Source organism: Dryas octopetala, chromosome 4, assembly GCF_963921425.1.
Source record: "Dryas octopetala chromosome 4, drDryOcto1.1, whole genome shotgun sequence".
In the NCBI taxonomy this organism is placed as follows: Eukaryota; Viridiplantae; Streptophyta; class Magnoliopsida; order Rosales; family Rosaceae; genus Dryas; species Dryas octopetala.
Window position 1 is genome coordinate 4,123,354 of NC_141369.1, and position 19,938 is coordinate 4,143,291.

At 39.2% G+C, this 19,938-nt stretch overlaps 1 non-coding gene across 1 annotated transcript; it reads right to left on the bottom strand.

Annotated features, from left to right (window-relative positions):
- Positions 1-16,535: 16,535 nt before the first annotated feature.
- Positions 16,536-16,639, bottom strand: LOC147286250 (small nucleolar RNA R71). The gene has a single exon (XR_015122155.1). It is a non-coding gene; the product is annotated as a small nucleolar RNA R71 (small nucleolar RNA).
- Positions 16,640-19,938: the final 3,299 nt, after the last annotated feature.

Below are 19,938 nucleotides of genomic sequence, written 5' to 3' on the forward strand. Positions count from 1 at the left end.
AATGAGGGGCGAAATGGGAAGTCAAAGTCAATGGTCAAGGGTCAACTATGACATTTCATCAAGTCAAATGGGGCATAGGCCTATGGGAGTGCCGAAATCATGAGGTCGCAGCCATGCATGCATGCGCCAACCCTAGCAGCCCAAGAAGCCCATCACTCCAAGTCCAAGTGGCAACCCCTGCGCACATGTGTGACTGAAACCCTAGGGCCATGCGTGAGTCACTTAAGCCCAATGCACAAGCCCATGCCGCACACCCTCATAAGCCTTGCCTCACAAGGATTTCTCCCTCACCTCTATATATACATCCTATTCTTTTATAATTGGGGGTTCCCATATTTTTGCACTTTCAGAATTTCTGAGAGAGAGAGAGAGGAGGTTGGCGTGACAAGCAAGAGAGAGAGGGAGCCATTACCGCATGCCCTAGCTCATCCTAGCCGTGAGTACACCTGCTTGTCTGAGGTTTCCCTTCTTCTCCTCTTCTTGCCGCAGCCCCCTCCATTGATGTTCTTTAATTTTTCTTCTAGAATTCTTATTTTCTTTTAGTTTTGTGTTTCAGAATTTATTTTAATTATGGATTAGAAGTTTATTTATATTATTCAGATTTTCTTTTATGTTTTAATTATGTAGTTTATTATTTTATCTTGCATGTTAGTTGTAGGTTGATTTTCAGATTTGTCATGTTTTAACAAATCGTTTATCCGTCTCTTGATGAATAAATTTGATGTTTGCATGTATCTAATTCTTATTATCTGATTGAATCCGTAACTATTTGTTTGCATCCTTTGACTGGCCAACTTAGGGTAATTGCATCTAGTTTATTTGTTAGGTTTAGATGTGAAATAATTAAAGACACTAAATCACAAGTAACAAGGGAATAAGGGATTATTCTTGGTAATGGTTTCGTAGGACCGCTACAAGGAAATAGTCAAAGCTTGTATGTTGTGCGTGTTTGACGTTCTCATAGATCTTAATGACTCATACATGGATAACAGTTGCCTTACGTCAGCTTAGGGAACATGTAAGTTAACTGGTTAGGGGAGGCCTAAGAAGCTCTTAATTTATGCCTTAGGAGAACAATTGCGAGAAAGTAACTAATCAAACCCTTTTAGCAGTCAAACTTTGATACATTGTGTTTGAATTGATTTGTTAAGCTTTCAGCCATCAAATTAAATATGCATACTCTAACCATCCAAGACTAATGACAAATGAATTCAAACACAATATGTCAAAGTTTGACTGCTAAAAAGGTTTGGCTAGTTACTTTCTCGCAATTGTTCTCCTAAGGCATAAATTAAGAGCTTCTTAGGCCTCCCCTAACCAGTTAACTTACATGTTCCCTAAGCGAACTTAAGGCAACTGTTATCCATGTAAGAGTCATTAAGATCTACTAGAATGTCAAACACGCACAACATACAAACTTTGACTATTTCCTTGTAGCGGTCCTACGAAACCATTATCGAGAATAATCCATTATTCCCTTGTTACTTGTGATTTAGTGTCTTTAACTATTTTACATCTAAACCTAACAAATAAACTAGATGCAATTACCCTAAGGTGGCAAGTCAAAGGATGCAAACAAATAGTGACGGATTCAATCAGATAATGAGAATTAGATACATGCAAACATCAAATTAATTCATCAAGAGATGGATAAAAGATTTGTTAAAGCATGACAAATCTGAAAATCAATCTAAAACTAACATGCAAGATAGAATAATAATATGCATATATAATTAAAACATAAAAGAAAATCTGAAATACATAAATAAATTCCCAATCCATAATTAAAATAAATTCAGAAACACAAACTAAAAGAAAATAAGAATTCTAGACAAAAAGAAAATTGAAAACCAAAGGAAACATCACTAGGGGGCTGTGGCAAGGAGAGGACACGAAGGAGACACCTAGCAAGCTGGAGGAACCCACGACAAGGTGAGCTAGAGGTTGCGGCACAAGGCTGAACTCCTTCTTTCTCTAGCTTGTCACACCACTCAGCCTCTCTCTCTCTCTCTAGAATTTCTGAAAGTGTAAAATATGGGAACACTCAATTATGAGAGAATAGGATGTATATATATAGAGGTGAGGGAGAAATCCTTGTGAGGCAAGGCTTATGAGGGTGTGCGGCAGCTAGGGTTAGGAAACCTAGGGTGTGCGGCATGGGCTTGGCTCTTTGGGCTTAAGTGACTTGCGCATGACCCTAGGGTTTCAGTCTCACATGTGCGCATGGGTTGCCACATGGTCTTGGCATGATGGGCTTCTTGGGCTGCTAAGGTTGGCGCATGCATGCATGGCTGCCACCTCATGATTTCGGCATCACATAGCTAGGCCCATGACGCATTTGACTTGATGACATGTCATAGTTGACCCTTGACCATTGACTTTGACTTCCAATTTCGCCCCTTATTTCCCCTTGGATTCGAATTCATTTCTTCCCTCCGTTTGATTTCATGGATGTCCACCACCTTCTAGAAGCTTCTGGAACCTTGACTTGATAGAGTTGACTTTAACCAACCTTTCCTAGTCCAACTAGGATTTCTTGTTAATGAAGGATTCCTTGTCCATTTTGACTTCTCGTAATGACCATATTGCCCCTGGAGTCTCCTAGTGTCATTAGGACTCTTTTCCCTAGTAGGGTTAAGTTTCCTAGTTCAACTAAGAATTCCTGCTCCAATTAGGATTTCTCATTTCTGGTTGGACAATGATGGTTCTGGGCTTGTTGTTTCCTCATGTAACTAGGAATCCTCATTTGACTATGATGCAATTATCCTAAGGTGGCCAGTCAAAGGGCACATACAAATAGTGACGGATTCAAATAGATAATGAGAATTTGATAAATGCAAACATCAAATTAATTTATCTAGAGACAGATAAACGATTTGTTAAAGTATGGCATATTTAATAATCAGCCTACAACTAACATGCAAGATAGAATAATAAACTACATAATTAAAAAAGAAAACAAAATCTGAATGACATAAATAAATTCCTAATCCATAATTAAAATCAAATTGGAAACACAAAACTAGAAAAAAATAAGAATTCTAGAAGAAAAGAAAATTAAAAACCAAAGCAAACATCACTAGGGGGCTATGGCAAGAAGAGGAGACGAAGGAGACACCTAGCAAGCTGGAGGAACCCACGGCAAGGTGAGCTAGGGCTTGCAGCACAAGGCTTCGCTCCTTATCTCTCTAGCTTATCACGCCAATCAGCCTCTCTCTCTCTCTCTCTGAAATTCTGAAAGTGTAAAATATGGGAACCCTAAATTATGAGAGAATAGGACGTATATATAGAGGTGAGGGAGAAATCCTTATGAGACAAGGCTTATGAGGGTCCGGCAAGTCATGTCAAAGCACTTTCTCATATCAGGATTAGGATTATAGACCTATTGAACCACAATTTGTGTTAAGAACGCACAAAAACAGCATTTCGGTGCATACTTGGTCCAATTTAGTCCTAATTCCACAAAAACGTTCCCAGATGGCAAGAAAGACATTGGGAAGCACTTTCTTATGTTAGGATTATTGTTCTAGACCTATTGAACCACATTTGGGGTTAAGAAAACACAAAAACCTCATTTCAGTGCATATTTGGTCCAATTTCGTCCAAATTGCACCAACAGCTTACCAGTTGGCAAGAAAGTCATGTCAAAGCACTTTCTCATATTAGAATTAGCGTTCTAGACCTTTTGAACCACCTATAGTGTTAAGAAAACACGAAAACGTAATTTCGGTGCATACTTGGTCTAATTTCGTTCTAATTCTACCAAAACATTCCCGGATGACAAGAAAGACAGGTTAAAGCACATTCTCATGTTAGGATTAGGGTTCTAGAGCTATTGAACCACAATTAGTGTTAAGAATTAATGGAAACATCATTTCAGTGCATACTTAGTCCAATTTCGTCCTATTTGAACCAAAACGTTCCCAGATGGCAAGAAAGACATTGGGAACCACTTTCTCATGTTATGATTAGCATTCTTGACCTATTGAACCACATTTGGTGTTAAGAACACACAAAAACCTCATTTCGATGTATACTTGGTCCAATTTCGTCCAATTTGCACCAAAAGGTTCCCGGTTGGCAAGAAAGTCATGTCAAAGCACTTTCTCAAGTTAGGATTAGGGTTCTAGACCTATTCAACCACAATTTGCGTTAAGAACGTACGAAAACATCATTTTGGTGCATACTTGGTCCAATTTCGTCCTAATTGCACCAAAACGTTCCTAGATGGCAAGAAAGACATTGGGAAGCACTTTCTCATGTTTGGATTAGGGTTCTAGACTTATTAAACCACATTTAGTGTTAAAAACGCACGAAAACATCATTTCAGTGCATTCTTGGTCCAATTTAGTTCTAATTGCACCAAAATGTTCCCAGATGGTAAGAAAGGCATTGGGAACCACTTTCTCATGTTAGGATTAGCGTTCTAGACCTATTGAACAACATTTGGTGTTAAGAATGCATGAAAACGTAATTTCGGTGTATACTTGGTCCAATTTCATTATAATTGTACCAAAACACTCCCGGATGGCAAGAAAGACAGGTCAAAGCACATTCTCATGTTAGGATTAGGGTTCTAGACCTATTGAAGCACAATTGGTGTTAAGAATGCACAAAAATATTATTTCGGTGCATACTTGGTCCAATTTCGTCCTAATTACACCAAAACGTTCTCAGATGACAAGAAAGACATTGCGAACCACTTTCTCATGTTAGGATTAGTGTTCTAGACCTATTGAACCATATTTGGTGTTAAGAACACACAAAAACCTCATTTAGGTCCATACTTGGTCCAATTTCGTCCAAATTGCACCAAAAGGTTCCCGATTTGCAAGAAAGTCATTTCAAAGCACTTTCTCATGTTAGGATTAGGGTTCTAGACCTATTTAACCAAAATTGGTGTTAAGAATGCATGAAAACAACATTTCGGTGCATATTTGATCCAATTTTGTCCTAATTGCACCAAAATTTTCCCAGATGGCAAGAAAGACATTGGGAACCAGTTTCTCATGTTAGGATTAGCGTTCTAGACCTATTTAACTACATTTGTTGTTAAGAACACACAAAAACCTCTTTTCAGTGCATACTTGGTCCAATTTCGTCCTAATTGCACCAAAAGGTTCCCGGTTGGTAAGAAAGTCATGTCAAAGCACTTTCTCATGTTAGGATTAGGGTTCTAGACCTATTGAACGACAATTGGTGTTAAGAGCGCACAAAAACATCATTTCGGTGGATACTTGGTCCAATTTCGACCTAATTGCACCAAAACATTCTCAGATGGCAAGAAAGATATTTGGAACCACTTTCTCATGTTAGGATTAGCGTTCTAGAACTATTGAACCACATTTGGTGTTAAGAACACACAAAAACTTCATTTCGGTGCATACTTGCTTCAAGTTCATTCAAATTGCTCCAAAAGGTTCCCGATTGGCAAGAAAGTCATATCAAAGCACTTTCTCATGTTAGGATTAGGGTTCTAGACCTATTGAACCACAATTGATGTTAAGAACGCACGAAAATATCATTTCAGTGCAAACTTGGTCCAATTTCTTCCTAATTGCACCAAAACGTTCCCAAATGGAAAGAAAGACATTGGGAACCACTTTTTCATGTTAGGATTAGCGTTTTAGACCTATTGAACCACATTTTGTGTTAAGAACATACAAAAAACCTCATTTCAGTGCATATGATGAGTGTGCATTTTGCATCACTTTATGATACTAATTCTTTAACCTACAGTGTTAGAACTCGTTATTTTGTGTTTGTTGTCTTGTTTTTATGTTTTCAGGTCAAATGAAGCATAAATAGGAAGAAGGAGCAAATGGAGCCGTTTTGGGACATTTCCTGGTCAAATTAGGAAAATGGGTCAATTCCTGGTCAAATCAGGAAAAGAGCTGAAATCCTAGTCACATGAGGATTCCTAGTCACAAGAGGAAACATCAAGCCCAGAACCATCATTGTCAAGCTAGAAATGAGAAATCTTAATTGGAGCAGGAATTCCTGGTTGAACTAGGAAACCTAACCCTACTAGGGAAATGAGTCCTAATGAGACTAGGAGACTCTAGGGGCAATATAGTCATTACGAGAAGGTTAAATGGACAAGGAATCCTACATCTACAAGGAATCCTAGTTGGACTAGGAAAGATTGGTCAAAGTCAACTCAATCAAGTCAAGGTTCCAAAAGCTTCTAGAAGGTAGTGGACATCCATGGAATCAAATAGGAAAAAATGAATTCGAATCCAAGGGGAAATGAGGGGCGAAATTGGAAGTCAAAGTCAATGGTCAAGGGTCAATTATGACATGTCTTTAAGTCAAATGGGCCAAGGGCCTATGTGAATGCAGAGGTCATGAGGTGGCAGCCATGCATGTGCATGCCATACACACTCCATGCGCCAACCTTAGCAGCCCAAGAAGCCCAATGCGCCAAAGTCCATCCTTGCAGCCCATTCACATATGTAAGTGAAACCCTAAAGGCCTATGCACAAGTCACTTAAGCCTAAGGAGCCAAGCCCATGCTACACACCCTAGGATAAGAAACCCTAGCCTTGCCACACACTCCTAAAGCCTTGCCTCACAAGGATTTCTCCCTCACCTCTATATATATATATATCCTATTCTCTCATAATTCAAGGTCCACATACTTTTACACTTTCAGAATTTTAGAGAGAGAGAGAGAGAGGCTGAAAGCTAGAGAGAGAGGAGGTGGTTGGCGTGACAAGCAAGAGAGAGAGGGAACCCCTTGCCGCAAGCCCTAGCTCACCCTAGCCGTGAGTTCACTTGCTTGTGTGAGGTTTCCTTCTTCTTCTCTTCTTGCCGCAGCCCCCTTCATTGATGTTCTTTGATTTTTCTTTTGGAATTCTTCTTTTCTTCTAGTTTTGCATCTCTGATTTGATTTTAATTATGGACTGAGAATTTATTTATATTATTCAAATATTCTTTTCTTCTAGTTTTGTATGTTAGTTGTAGGCTGATTATTGAATATGTCATGCTTTAACAAATCGTTTATCCTTCTCTTGATGAATTAATTTGATGTTTGCATGTATCAAATTCTCTTTATCTATTTGAATCCGTTCACTATTTGTATGCGTCCTTTGACTGGCCACCTTAGGATAATTGCATCTAGTTTATTTGTTAGGTTTAGTTGTGGCTCACATATGATGGGTTTTAATTACAATTTATAAGGTTTTGACAAAATTACCCTTGAGGCTTTTATATTATCTTGAAAATTTGCTAATGTAGTCTCAACTTCACATTTAGTTGTAACTGTACGACACTCACAACTTCAAATTTAGTTGTGACTGAACGACAGTCACATCTAAGCTGTGAGACAGTCACAGTTAAGTTGTGACTTAATTGAATTATTTTTAGAGAAATTATACTACAATATAGTACAAATAGAGGTCAAAACAATATTTTTACTCAAAATAATACATAGTATAGATGTGTGAGTTATCTCTTCAATTTACCAAGACAGTCACAGTTAAGTTGTGACTGGATTGATTTTTTTTTTTTAATACAATATAGTATAAATTAATGTAATATTTGTGATGTAATATTATTTATTTATTTTTTATTGTAGTGGCATGTGATGTAATATTTGTAAATTTTAATACCTTTTACTTTATTATTTTGTTTGATTTTTCAACTAGTACCTAATCTAAAATGCTATTTAATTTTAGTATCTAAACTAAAAAATTATTAAAATTTAGTAGTTAAAATCAATGGACCTATTAAAGAAAGCATAAACTGAAAATATATTTAATTGCACTCCCAAAAGTTAGTACATTTACATAAATCAATTTGTACAATATTACATATACTCGCATGCAAGCCCTTCAAAATATTAGGCCTAATATAAAGTTCTTCAAAATATTAAGCCTAATATAATGTTATTCAAAATATTAGTGTAACGACCCGACTCAAATTTCACGAGGAATTTAAATTTTTCTTTATTATTCATAATGGCCATTTAGAGGCGTAGTGAGAAATTGAATTGCGAGACCCCGTATTTTTTTAAAAGATTTATTTTAAAATTTTGAGAACTTATTTTGAAAATAAAAAGGTTTTGGTTTAATTTCTAATTTAAGTTTTAAATTGGGTTTGACCAAAAGGTTGACTTTTTATTTATCGAGCTCTGGATTTCGAGTTTGTACTTGTTGGATAGATCTCGAGCCCACGATTTCATAGACATGTAGCACGCATCGATCAGAGTTATGGTTGGAAAGATATAGGCGTTTGGAGCGAGGGGCATTTTTGTAATTCTGTGTTAAAGGGTTTTAAAAACCCAAAAGTCTAGAAAATTCTCCGATTCTCTCTCCTCTCCCCGGTTTTCTCTTTCTTTACCCGTGACACACTTTCTCTCTCCAACCTTTTCCCCCCCGAGCTCCCTCTCTCTCTGGCCTCCTTCCCTCATGGTCCAGCCAGGAGGCAGCGACACCACCACCCCAACCTCAGCCCCCTTCTCTCTCTCTCCTCCCCCAACCTCTCTTTCTCCCCCGCAAACTCTCATCTCTCTCTTCCCCTCTGTGCGCACGACACCACAACCGGAGGACAGCCTCCGGCCATTTTCTAGGCGGCACGAGACCACCGTCGTGACCCCTGTGAGCCGGCCGTCCTCCTCTGTGCCTCCCCTCGCCGGCCCGCCACCCCTGTGCGTAGGAAATCGCCGGAGAGAGCTAGCCCCGCCGCCGGTTTCTCTTGCCGATTCCGGCCACCTTTGAGCTCCAATCGAGAAATTGGTTAGTGGGTTTTCTTCCTCTCTTCATGGGCTTCCAAACCCATATAGTATGGTTTATCAATTTTGAGCATTTATGATTTTGGAAAATTGGGGGTTTAGGACCCATTTCGGGTTTCCCTTGGATTTCAGAATTTAGAGTTGTTTTTGAAGTGTTTTTGGACAAATTCCACCCCTAGGAACCTTTAATTATTGAGTATAATTGGAAATTTAGAGAAACTTTGAGAATTTATGATTTTTGGTGTTGAAACCGCCACTTTAAGCGGGACAGCAGTGGTTCGGACCACCCAACAGTCAATTTCTTTGAATAACATGAATTTGAGATTCAAATTAGGTTGATAATTGATTTTGGTTAGTTGGAAATTATTAGAGTTGACGAAACTTCAATTTAGACGTAAATTGGACACTTTTTCAGAACCAAAACGACATTTGGACGAACCCCGTTCGAGATATACTACACATAAGGTTTATTTGAGTTGAATTGTCGAATTAAAAAGTTTAAGTGTTGTTGGATTTTGAGCCGGGAAGGTTTTATTTTGGATTTGAGTTTACGTGATTTATGAAAATTTAGAAATTTATCTTTGGGAATAGAAAGGTTGAACGAAGTGTCTAGATTCACACACGCACCTTATATTTTCGTTGAGCCAAGCCTAATCCTATATTTATTTGCATACATTATAGGCACTATCAACGAGGTTCAAGATAATCCGACAGAGGATCGATGTTGATTTCGCACTGTGAGTGGACCCTTTGTTTTTAATAAATGATTTATGAATTTCATGATTTTCGTTCTAATTGTTATCTTGAGTTATTTAGATTGTTGCATTGTGGGTTGGACTTGGTGTTCGAAAGAAAATTTAATAAATTCTATAATTTAAATCCATATTCATATCTTTAGACTTATATGAGCTTTGATGTATTTATTTGATTGAGGAAATTCTCTTTGGTGGAGGGTGATTGTTTAAATTGGATGTTTATTTATATATGCACCTTGGAAACTTTGACTTTATTCATGAGTGCAACTCCTTGAGTAACTAATAATTTTTGATTTGGGTTATGGGGTTACGAATTAAGTATAAATTTCTCACAAACACGTTCTAATGATTTTTGCTTAAGGGAGATGAAATTTGAAATTTTAGAGGCATGTATACTGATGAATTAGTTTGGATAATGTTGTGATTGAGATTATGCGTGGATCCTGCCTGCCCGTACATCGATTCGCTCTGTACGGGAAGTGGCGAGCCTAGTTACCTGCCTGCTCGTGTATTGATTCGCTCTGTGTTGTATGTTTTCCTAGAGCAAATTAAAAAACATTTCCTGAGCTCTAAGTTAACTCGCAAGTGCACGAATCGCTAAGTAGCAAAGCTTACAAATACGAGGTCGATCCCACATGGAATTGTACTGGTGTTATGATTACTAACTCAATTAAATTCAATTAACTCAACTCTAACTCACACACGCAAATGGGGGTTTTGATTGGTTTTTGGAACTGGACTGACTAATAAATACATAGCAAAACTCTAAAATAACAAACCGAAATGAATTTGGATAAAACAATAATAAAGAACACTAGGGGTCAGAATCCACCACTAGCATACCATTCACTCTACTATGGACAATAACAATCAATATATAAACATGTTGACAAAGTTCGTCTACTAAAAGGTTTGGCTAGTCACTTTTAGCAATTACTCCCCTTACTGTGCATAAACTAAGAGCTTCTTGGGCCTTCCTTAGTCAGTTAACTTGCATGTTCCCTAGTTCTAAGCTAAGGCAGCTGTTACCCATGCAAGAGTCATTACGATTTGTGAGAGTGACAAACACATAGCGCATAGCTCCAAATTAATGTACCCTATGTCCTCTATGATCTCTTTTCTCATGAATATTATCTTAGGATACCCACTTGTTGCCTATTGAAACTATCATCCTTTCAAGCTTGTTTAGTTTCACAACATAAATCTAGATGCATGCAACCTAAGGTGATCAGTCAAAGATGCGAAACAACTAGAGTCAATTTAAACAGAGATCCAAGATTTGTCAACATATAAACAATTAAACTATTAATAATTCATAGTGAAAGTAAACAGCAATGCTAGGGCTTCATCCTAGCCCTAGCCCAATATTTAGCTACACATAATTAAATCCACAAATAAACAATGCATAATTAAAATAATGGAAATAAAAATAAAAAGGAAGAGAGATCAAGCCGGGGCAGCAAGGTGGAGGTGCGGCTGCAATGGTGGTGTGCAATGGGGCTGCTCGGCCTTGGGCTCCACGGCAAAGAGGCTGGGGTGCTCGGCAAGGTGGCAGCAAGATGGTGATGGCGTGGCTGCTGGAGATGGCTGCTGCTAGGTGGCTTCACTTGATCTTCCTCCTTCAGTTCAGCACAAAATACAAGAAAACACAATAGAAGGGGGCTGCTGGGGTTCGGCCACAAAAGAAAAGAAGGAAAAATAAAGAGAAGGGAGATGGTGGCTGCGGCACAAGAAAAACAGGAGAGAGAGTGGCTGCTAGGGTTTGCGGCAAGAGGAAAAGAGAGGGGCTGCTAGGGCTGCGAAAATTTAAAAGAAAAAAAGAATAGGACTTCAGAACTATAAGGATGTATTTATAGAGGATAGTGGGGCTGCTATTTCTATTTCTCTTCAATGTGGGATTGCTGAAATTAAACCTAATGGATCAGGGCCACACTCACTTAAGCCCATATGCACAACAATCAGCCCCTATGCGCAAACCACAAAGGCTTAGCCTCCAGCCCATGCGCCAACTTCATGGCCCATCACTTAAGTCCATGCGCCAGCCCCTAGGGTTCCACTTAAGCCCATGCCGCACCCTCCTTAGGGTTTCACTCTTGGCCTAAGTCCATCACCTTGGCTGAAATCCATCTTATCCAATTGTGCTTTGGCCCAATGTCTTCCAGAAGCTTCTAGAACCATTGACTTGTTGACTTTGACTTTTGACCACTTCTCCTTATCCACCAAGGAATCCTTACTGACTTAGGATTTCTATCTCACTTGGGATTTCACAATTACCATTTTGCCCCTCATGATTCCTAACTTCATTAGGACTCCATTTCCTATTCGGATTAGGTTTCCTAGTTGAAACAGGATTTCCTGCTCCAACTAGGATTTCTCATTTCTGGCTTCGGATCGTCAAGATTCCTTCTTATTCAAGCTTGATCTTTCCTGGTGAGACTAGGAATCCTAGTTTGACTGAGATTCAGCATTTCCTGGTGCGACCAGGATTTCTCCACTTTTCCTAGTTTGACTAGGAAACGTCTAAAAATGGCTCTTTCAGCTCTTTTTCTCTTCTTTGCTCATTTTATCCTATAAGAACAAAAACAAACTAACAACACACAAAATATCGAGTTCTTGCACTCTGAGTTAGGGAGTTAGTATCATAAAATAGTGTAAAATGAGCACTCAACACACCCCCAAACTTAGATTTTGCTAGTCCTCGAGCAAAAAGAACAAAGAAAAAACTCAAGACAGACTCAAAACATCCCAACACATGACTTCATAAGTACAGCCATAAATAGCATAGTCAAGCAAATGCATATAGAATTTATTTTTCAACCTCTAATAATGCTTCAATTAACATACCTCTCTCCTCCATGAAATATGTAGACCATCCTTGACACAACTCAAGTGTTAGACAGACAAGACCAAATCAGCATACACAAAATAGATTCAACTCCAATTCTCACTAAGGCATACTCTCAATAATAAAACGCTCAGAGATTGGGTTAACACGTGCACTCAAGTATATGTGAGAGATGATATGATAAATAAATGCAAAAAGCTCACATAATAATTGTTGGGTCCTTAAATGTTTGCATTTTAGGCCCTCTATCTTCATATATTTAGTACTTAGTCCCCATATTTTATGTTATTTATTTGTGTTTTTCTCTTTTGTAGGTGGAAAGCCCATAGGAATTAAATGGATGCAAATCAGCCCATTTTGAGCTTAAATGAATTTTTGATTTTAAAGAGAAGCCCAAGATCAAGAGAGGGTCCAAGAGCATGAAGAAATGGAAGCCCAACCCAAACCACATAGGAAGTGGCGTGTGTGCTAAGAGAGAAGGGCTGGCCGCACCTTGCATGGATTATCTCCCCTAATTGGGCTCTAAAAATCAGATTTGATATTACCCTAATTATTTCATTTTAATTCCTGATTTATTGGAGGCTCAATGGGGAGGAAATCAGCTACACCAAGCCCATAAGGGCCAGCTGCACCTTGCGCAAGAGAGAGGGAAGCCTTTGGGCCTTGCGCATACCACTTAAGCCCAAACCCTAGCTGCCGCATATCCTTCTTTCTCCAAACCCTAGCAGCCGCATCTCCCTAGCTTGGAAAAACCCTAGCTGCTGCACACCGTTATATATACATCTCTTTCTATCATTTTAGGGGTTCACACACTTGGAAAAGATCAGAAAATAGAGAGAGAGGGGGCTGCTGGAGGCGTGAGCTCTCCTTGGGGTGTTTTCTCTTCTTCTTCTCTTTTCTTGTAATTGTTAGATGAAAAACATGATTTCGTGGCTGTTCTTGTTTTCTAGCATGAACTAATCACGTTTTCTAGGGCCTAGGATTCAGCCCTAGGCCGAATATTCAATGGATTGGTGATGTAGTTGCTGTTTGTTTAATTCCATGGATTTGATGATTTTGATTTCACTTTAATCATTGTTCTCTATGTGTTTTTAATCCTTGATTGATCACCTAGGGTTATTGTATCTAGAATTTAATCAATTTAGGATGAGGATAACCAATCAGCCCCTAATACAAGTGATAAACAATCTAGGGCTTAGTAATTGGTGTTGATGTGTTTTCTTAGAACAAAATAAACATCTATTTCATTCCAAGTATACTCGCAAGTGCACGAATCGCATTAGTAGCAAAGCGCACAAGCACGAGGTCGATCCCACAGGGAATGGTTAATACACAACAAATCAATTCAATTAATCAATAGAATAACTAAATGGGGGGGTTTTGGAAAGATGGAACACACGCACACTACACCACACGCACACACCCTTTATTCTATCTTGCAATGTTAAGTTTTCGGTTTCAAATCAGATAAGCATGCAATAACCATCCAAGGCTAATGACAGTTAATTTGAACACAACTTATTAAAGTTTGACTGCTAAAAAGGTTTGGCTAGTTACTTTCTCGCAATTGTTCTCCTAATGCATAAACTAAGAGCTTCTTGGGCCTTCCTTAGCCAGTTAACCTACATGTTCCCTAGTTTAAGCTAAGGCAGCTGTTACCCATGCAGGAGTCATTAAGATTTGTGAGAACGTCAAACATGCACAACATATAAGCTTTGACTATTTCCTTATAGAGGTCGCCCAACCCCACTACCAAGAATAATCCCTTATTCCCTTGTTACTTGTGATTTAGTGCCTTTGACTATTTCACAGCTAAACCTAACAAATAAACTAGATGCAATTACCCTAAGGTGGCCAGTCAAAGGATGCAAACAACTAGTGACGGGTTCTAATAGATAGTGGAAATTTAATATGTGCAAACATCAAACTAACAGACCAAGAGACGGATAAACGATTTGTTAGAGCATACGAATCCATTAATCGACCTACGACTAACATGCAAGATAGAATAACTAACCTACATACTTAATTTAAATAAATAAAAACAGAAACCAACAATAATGAAATCCCAATTCATGCTTAACAATTAAAATCAGAAACGTAAAATTAAAGGTACAAACTAAAGAACTAAATTAAATTGCATAAATTAAATGAAATCAGAGCCATGCACTAAATAAAATCAGAATCATAAACTAGAAGGAAAAAGAAACAAAATCAGAGAAGCAAACACTAGGGTGGCTGCGGCAAGGAGAGAGGAAGAAGGAGGCACCTAACAAGCAGGAGGAACTCACGGCAAGGTGAGCTAGGGCTTGCGGCAGCAGGCTGGTCCTTCTCTCTCTCACTTGTCACGCCACCTTCTCTCTCTAGAACCCTCTGAATTCGGCTCTCTCTCACTTTCTCTAACTTCTGAAAATAAAAACCTAAAACTGAAAAATAAACTAGCAGGAGGAATTTCGGCTGGAGTGTAGGAAGTGAGAAGTGATCTCTAGGGTTCTGAATTAAGGGGATATATATAGAGGTGCAATCCTTGAGAGGCAAGGAAAAGAAGACATGCGGCTGCTAGGGTTTCTTCTCCTTGTAGCTTGCGACATCAGCTAGGGTTAGGGCTTGTGGGCTTGCGGCAAGGCTTGGTCCTCTTGGGCTTAAGTGGCGCATGCAAGTCAGCTAGGTCCCCCTTCCTTGCGCATGGGCTGCTGGTCTTGGACCTTGATGTGCTTTGGGCTCGCATGTGTTGGGCTGAAGTGGCTTGCACAAGATGGGCTAGGGTTTCACTCCATGGGCTTCCACCTTTTGGCTTGCATCTTGGGCTTGCGCATGGGCTCCTTGGTTGCTAGGGTTTGCATGGCATGCATGTGCATGCATGGGCTATCATCTTGCTCCTTACGCATGGCCTTTGGGCTGCTAGGGTTTGGGCCCATGCATGTGCATGCATGGCCCATCTTGGTTCGGCATCCCTAGGCCCATGGGCCCTTGACTTTTGACTTCCCATTTTGCTCCTCATTTCCATTTGAATTCAAATTCATTTCTTCCCTCCATTCATTTCCATGGATGTCCACCACCTTCTGGAAGCTTCTGGAACCTTGACTTTGACCAACATTTCCTGGTGCAACTAGGATTCCTTGAAAATGAGAGATTCCTTATCCATTTCGACTTCTCGTAATGACCATATTGCCCCTGGGGTTTCCTAGTGTCATAAGGACTCCTTTCCCTAGTTGGGTTAGGTTTCCTAGTTCAACCAGGATTTCCTGTTCGAATCAGGATTTCACATTTCTGGCTCCGCAATGATGGTTCTGGACTTGATGTTTCCTAGTGTGACTAGGAATCCTCATTCGACTAGGATTTCTGCACTTTTCCTGGTTTGACCAGGATTTCACTCGTTTTATTTAGTGATTATTTTCTGTTTTCTTTTTGTTAATTTATTTTCCCTTTGTTTTTGTTCTTGTGTCGTGAGTCATAGTTGTAGGATTGTGTTTAGTTTTTCATTTTTAACTTGTTTTAATTTTCTGGTTTTCGTATTCATTTAATTACTTAGTTTATTGTTTTCAAAAAAAAAATAAAAATAAAAATCCGAAAATTACTTTTCTTTCTTATTGTTTAATTGTGGTTCTAACTTGTTTGTTTCTTATTTTGTAGGTACTTGTGCATGTCCCAGCCAGATCCTAATAAGCCAGTTGACGACACTCATTTGGATGAGAGATTAGCCCGAATAAGATTCTTTTGTGAAAGGAGTAAGGCGGAGCAAGTGCGAGCAGCAGCACTTTTACCCTTGCCATCCCCTACACCGTCTCCTACATCTTCATCAAACTCTCACCAATTTGAAAAAGTTATGGCTGAGATAGACAACGTGGAACACATGGGGGATCTAGACATCCCGACCATCCCTGCTTCCCCTTCGAGCATTGCCTTGCCACCTGCTGCAACAAATTATGAGCTCAAATCCTCTCATTTTAATATGCTACCCTCTTTTCATGGTGTACCTAGTGAAGATCTACTAACTCACCTTAAAGATATATTTAATGCTGTGAGCTTTTTGCCCTTGACAGGTGTGAATGAGAATCAACTCAAGATGAGGGTGTTCCCTTATACTTTGAAGGATAAAGCTAAGTTCTGGCTGAATTCTTTGAAACCTGGATCATTGAGGACTTGGGATGAAATTGAGAAGAAGTTCCTAGAAAAGTTCTTTTCATCTCAAAAGACGGATATGCTGAGAGATAAGATTATGCAGTTTTCTCAACAAGATGAGTCATTCTCAGAGGCTTGGGAGCGTTTTAATACATTGCTACTTCAATGTCCACATCATGGACTTCCTTTGAACTTATTAATGCGAATATTTTATAAAGGACTAACCCCTGCGAGTAGGCTGTGATTAATTTTTTAGGTGGTTCTATCAGGAATAAGACAGCCCAGTAGGCCTCTGACCTCTATGAAGAGATGGCAAGAGAAACAATGCATTCAGATACTAGAGGTAAGTGCGCTGGAGTTAATGAGGTTAATGCTTCTAATAATTTTGCATCTAACGCGCAGATCACTCGGCTGGAACGCAAAATGGATGTCATACTTGCCCTCAATCAGAGAGCTCCATCATTGGAGGTTTGTGCCATTTGTGCTACACCTGGACATGAAACGATTTCTTGCTCTCATGGTGCCGATTTCACTGAGTTTGTGCAAGAACAGGCCAACATGCTGAATTCATATAATCAGAGGCCCAGGAATGATCCATTCTCTCCTACTTACAATCCAGGGTGGCGGAATCATCCCAATTTCAGGTGGAGTAATAACCAGAATCAACAGCAGCCTCAAGGTTCATTTCCACAACATCAGGCACATCAGGGCTATCAACAACAACAACCTCAGAAGAAGTCCTTGGAAGATTTGATTGCATCCATGGCTCAGAGCACACAGTCTTTCATTCAGAAGTCAGAGACACATATGCAAAAGACTGATAGGGCCATTGCGAATCTTGAGCAACAAATGGGCCAGTTAGCTACTGCACTGAATCAGAAAGAGCCAGGGAGACTCCCAGGGCAAGTGATCATTAACCCCAAGAACAATGAGCAGGTGCATGCAATTACTCTCAGAGGGGGTAAGATAGTTGGGAAAGAAGAAGAAGCAGTTGTTGAGGAAGGTGTCGAGTCAGAAGATGCACCTGAGATCATAGCCGAACCTGTTAAGGGTACCTTAGACCCTTCTGTGCCATCTTCAGGCAACCATGTGGTAGCTCCCAAAGGTTTTCCCTTACCTCAGGTACAATCTGACCCTTCTAAGTTGATTTCTATACATGCTCCTTTTCCTAGTAGGTTGTTCGTTTTAAATTTAAATACTCGCAGTGCACGAATCTATTTATAATATAGATGGCAAGCAAGGTCGATCCCACGAGGACTATTGTTGATCTTTAAATGATAATCCGAATGCTAAAAAGAAACAAGAAAACAAGACACGAGTGGCTGCCCAAGTTGTCACGCCTAGGGCAGTTGCTCACTTGAAGTAAAACACACGCACACACACACGAATGGGAGGGAGTTTGTATGACTTGAAAACAGCAAATTAAACCTAACCAAAAACTAAGATGTGCGACTAGCAAAGAGTATGAAAACAGCAAGTTATCTTGTGAAAATAGATGGATGATGATACTAGGACTCTAGAACTCTACCACTAGACCTCATATTCAATGTCATGGTGCAATTTCTGAAACCTTTAATTCCTATTCATGAATGCATTCGCATATTCACCTATGGCATAGCATGAAATGCATAATTCCCCAAATGTATAAACTATGCATGGCGTCTACCCTAGTTCTTGTACTCTATATGTGACCTATGCATGGCATCTACATAGGAACGCACAAACAGAATTCATTAAGCTTATATGAGAAAATAAATGCAATTAAACCCCTAGTGCATGGCGTCTACCCTAGGTGATTTAAAATTGATTTCACACAATCAGATTTTAGCCAATTACTAAGCCCTAGATTGTTTATCACTTGTATTAGGGGCTGATTGGTTGTCCTCACCCTAAATTGATTAAATTCTAGATGCAATAACCCTAGGTGATCAATCAAGGATTAAAAACACATAGAGAACAATGATTAAAGTGAAATCAAAATCATCAAATCCATGGAATTAAACAAACAGCAACTACATCACCAATCCATTGAATATTCGGCCTAGGGCTGAATCCTAGGCCCTAGAAAACGTGATTAGTTCATGCTAGAAAACAAGAACAGCCACGAAATCATGTTTTTCATCTAACAATTACAAGAAAAGAGAAGAAGAAGAGAAAACACCCCAAGGAGAGCCCCCGCCTCCAGCAGCCCCCTCTCTCTCTATTTTCTGATCTTTTCCCAGTGTGTGAACCCCTAAAATGATAGAAATAGATGTATATATAAGGGTGTGCAGCAGCTAGGGTTTTTCCAAGCTAGGGAGATGCGGCTGCTAGGGTTTGGAGAAAGAAGGATATGCGGCAGCTAGGGTTTGGGCTTAAGTGGTATGCGCAAGGCCCAAAGGCTTCCCTCTCTCTTGCGCAAGGTGCAGCTGGCCCTTATGGGCTTGGTGTAGCTGATTTCCTCCCCATTGAGCCTCCAATAAATCAGGAATTAAAATGAAATAATTAGGGTAATATCAAATCTGATTTTTAGAGCCCAATTAGGGGAGATAATCCATGCAAGGTGCGGCCAGCCCTTCTCTCTTAGCACACACGCCACTTCCTATGTGGTTTGGGCTGGGCTTCCATTTCTTCATGCCCTTGGACCCTCTCTTGATCTTGGGCTTCTCTTTAAACATCAAAAATTCATTTAAGCTCAAAATGGGCTGATTTGCATCCATTTAATTCCTATGGGCTTTCCACCTACAAAAGAGAAAAACACAGATAAATAACATAAAATATAGGGACTAAGTACTAAATATATGAAGATAGAGGGCCTAAAATGCAAACATTTAAGGACCCAACAAATTCCCCCAAACTTAACCTTTGCTAGTCCCTAGCAAACAAAACAAAAACTAGACTAGGACTCTAAAAACAAAACAACCTAACCGTCCACCAAAAATCTCAGGTATGCTTGATCATTCATAACTCAATCAAAGAGATTACATACTAGTTCCAGAGATTACCAAATGCCAACATTAACTCACAATCAACAAGGTTAAGCATCATGTGCGTAAGACAATATCAACATAGTTTTCAATCTGAACTTTCAAGCAACTTGAGTAATCATAAGCAACTAGTGTCACTTCAATTCTCTCAAAGATAGTCACTCACAAATAAAGCACTGAGATATTGGTTAAATAGTGATTCCCTCAAAAGGCATATGTGAGCGAGTTTATGCATACAAGTTCAAATTACTCACATATATGTAAGAATGAAAGCACAAGTGAAAGAATAATGATCTCATGAAAGATACCAAATACCTGAAATCAAATCAAAATACAATATGCTTCCATCTCATCTAATCTCCACATTAAGACTACACTTCACCTAAGATCATATAGGACTTTACATATGGGTTGTAATGGGGCTAATGGTGAAGGGTTTTAACAAGAAAGGTATGGAAAACACAAAGACTTAAGGGAACCATAGAGAATCAGGTTTTACGGTGTCATTTCATTCTT